Source organism: Trichechus manatus, unplaced genomic scaffold (genome assembly GCF_000243295.1).
Source record: "Trichechus manatus latirostris isolate Lorelei unplaced genomic scaffold, TriManLat1.0 scaffold00221, whole genome shotgun sequence".
NCBI lineage: Eukaryota > Metazoa > Chordata > Mammalia > Sirenia > Trichechidae > Trichechus > Trichechus manatus.
In genome coordinates this window covers 1143178-1146666 of record NW_004444157.1, presented here as the reverse complement: position 1 = coordinate 1146666, position 3489 = coordinate 1143178, and the positions used below count along the sequence as shown (strand labels likewise).

The 3489-nt window shown below is 39.2% G+C and overlaps 1 pseudogene; it reads left to right on the top strand.

Annotated features, from left to right (window-relative positions):
• The first annotated feature begins 363 nt into the window (after positions 1–363).
• On the top strand, positions 364–1809 carry LOC101346021 (E3 ubiquitin-protein ligase Mdm2 pseudogene; annotated as a pseudogene).
• Positions 1810–3489: the final 1680 nt, after the last annotated feature.

Below are 3489 nucleotides of genomic sequence, written 5' to 3'. Positions count from 1 at the left end.
GGATCAGAAGGTATGCACACTTCAGGCGCTCCCCTCGGGCGCTAGAAGGCGCACATGGGTGAACCTCACTAAGCTCCGTTCCATTTGGGGCCTGTATGGCTCTCTGTGATTGAAAGAGGAATGGTGCAAGAAGCAGAGCCTGAGTGGCAGCCTTGACCTCTCTGAGCGAGGTCCTGCCGCTTTCGCCACTGGGAGCCTTCTTCAGACCTACAGCGTGTGAGCGCTCCAGAGGCATGGGCCCTGCGAGTGGAATGGTCGCCAAGGCCGAGGCCGTCGGGCCTCCATGCGCTCTGTGAAGAGAACTGGGGAACCTCGAGGGATCCCCCCCACCCCACTCCTGGCGCAAAATACTCTGCATGGGAGATGTGCAATACCATCATGTCTGTGTCTACTACCAATGTTGCTGCTGCAAGCACCTCACCTGCTTCAGAACAAGAGACCCTGGTTAGACCAAAGCCATTACTTTTGAAATTGTTAAAGTCTGTTGGTGCACAAAAAGACACTTATACTATGAAAGGGGTTATATTTTATCTTGGCCAATATATTATGGCTAAACATTATATGATGAGAAGCAACAACATATGGTATATCGTACAAATGATCTTCTAGGGGATTTGTTTGGCGAGCTAAGCTTCTATGTGAAAGACCACAAGAAAATATATTCAATGATCTGCAAAAACTTGGTAGTAGTCAATCAGCAGGAATCATTAGATTCTGGCACCTCTGTGAGTGAAAATAGGTACCAACCTAAAGATGGGAGTGATCCAAAGGACTCTGTGCAATAGTTACAGGAAGAGAAACCTTCATCTTCAAATATGATTTCTAGACCAACTACCTCATCTAGAAGGAGAGCAATCAGTAGGACAGAAGAAAATTCAGATGAGTTAGCCAATGAAGGACAAAGAAAGTGCGAGAGATCTGATAGTGTTTCCCTTTTCTTTGATGAAAGCGTTGCGCTGTGTGTAATAAGGGAGATATGTTGTGAAAGAAGCAGTAGCAGTGGGTCAACAGAAACCCCATCAAATCCGGATCTTGATGCCAGTGTAAGTGAGCATTCTGGTGATTGGCTGGACGAGGATTCAGTTTCAGATCAGTTTGGTGTTGAATTTGAAGCTGAGTGAATCTCTTGATTCAGAAGATTATAACCTGAGTGAAGAAGGACAAGAACTCTCAGATGAAGATGATGAGGTATATCGAGTTACTGCCTATCAGGCAGAGGAGAGTGATACAGATTCATCTGAAGATGATCCTGAAATTTCCTTAGCTGATTATTGGAAGTGTACTTCATGCAATGAAATGAATCCTCCTCTTCCACCGCAATATACCAGATATTGGGGACTTCGTCAGAATTGGTTTCCTGAAGATAAAAGGAAAGATGAAGAGAAAATGCCTGAAAGTGCTAAACTAGAAAACACAACACAAGTAGAAGAGGGCTTCGATGTGCTGATTGTAAAAAAGCGGCAGTGAATGACTCCAAGGAGTCATGTGTTGAGGAAAATGATGATAAAATAACACAAGCCTCCCAGTCTCAAGAAAGGGAGGACTATTCTCAGCCATCAACTTCCAGTAGCATCATTTATAACAGCCAAGATGTCAGATAGTTTGAAAGGGAAGAAACACAAGGCAAAGAAGATGAACTTTGTGTGATTTGCCAAGATCCACCAAAAAATGGTTGCGTCTTCCGTGGCAAGAAAGGACATCTTACGGCATGCTTTACCTATGCAAAGAAGCTATAAAAAAGAAGAAAGAAAACCCTGTCCAGTATGTAGACAGCCAATTCAAATGATTGTGTTAACTTATTTCCTCTAGTCAACCTGTCTGTAAAAGTAGAGTTATATATTTCTATCTGTATAAACCTAAAAATTTATATGGCTATTTTGGCAACATGAAATTTATTTTTATTTTTTTAAATACAGAAAGTGAGAAAGTAAAAAAAAAAAAAGAAGGTATGCACATGTCAAAAGCTTGAAACATATTCCCAAATTCAGAATTGATTGCCATTACCTTTTATTTCTTAAGTATCTCTTCTTTATTACTGAGGATCCTCATGATATTGTAGAGAGAAATACAGATTAACTGATGTAAGATGTATATGACTGTTTGGACAATTGCTTACTATGCCAAACGCAAAGTGTTTACATTTTATATGGTAAAAATAAGCTCACAAAGATTTCAAGTATCGTAACAGTTATTTCAAGCAAAATTCCATTTTCAAAGACAATCTCACTGCAACCAAAGAGTTTGGGTTGCCATGGCATCTACTCTGATCTAAAATACCTTACTGTCCAGCACAGGTATTTACATTCTTTATTTGAAGTATCAGATGAAACTCCCAGTTTAACTATTACAGTGAACAATACTGAAGTTTACAAAGTTGTCCTAAGTATTGTGTAGCAGGCAACTTCCATTTGTTTTCATTTCTTGAAAGCTGATATTGTACTGGAGGATATGTCTTGATAACATGATCTTTTTTAAAAAATGAAAATTATAGCCCATTTTAACCAGAGGTTGCAGAGAAAATGTAAGTGTGAAAAACATAACTTCTGATTAAAACATTTTAAAGCAGCATAGTTCTTGTTGCAATCTTTAACAGAGGAAATGGGGAAAATGTAGTCTGTTAGTGTTTTTTTATCACAGTACAGTAGCTGTAAAGCTGAGTTGTTCTAAGGTCTTTGAATAAGACCTATAATATGAATAGGGAGAAAAGGAGGAAAGATTAAGGGGGCATAGTAGATTAAATTATTGACACCAGTTCTTCATCCTACCTTGTATTCATGTCCTTTACCATATGACTTCACAGTTCCTTCTAGTAAAGGACAAATGTACTTTCCCACCCCTTGACTTTGGACTAAGCCATGTGACTTGCTTTAGCCAATGGAATATAGGCAGAAGTGCCAGTGTGCCAGTGTTCCATTGTGCTGGTTGCGGGCCTAGATTTTAAGAGGTAGCGCATGCTTCCTGTTATATATACATATACAAGCTTTATTGAAATATAGTTCAATAAATTCACCTATTTAAAGTATACAATTCAATGGTTTTTAGTATATTCACAGACTTGTGCAACCATCCCTACAATCAATTTTGGAACATGTGTAACACCTCAAAAAGAAACCCTATAAAAAAATAATAATAACCCTATAGACATTAAAAGACCTCTTTAAAGTGTTAAAAAGCAAAGACGTCACTTGGAGGACTAAGGTGTGTCTGACCTAAGCCACAGTATTTTCAATCGCTTCATATGCATGTGAAAGTTGACAATGAGTAAGGAAGACTGAAGAAGAATTGAAGCTTTTGAATGATAATGTTGGCAAAGAATATTGAATATACATTGGACTGCCAGAAGAATGAACAAGTCTGTCTTGGAAGAAGTACAGCCAGAATGCTCCTTAGAAGGGAGAATGGGGAAACTTTGTCTCACATACCTTTGACATGTTATCAGGAGGGACAAGTCCCCACAGAAGGATATTGTCATGGATTGAATAGTGCCCC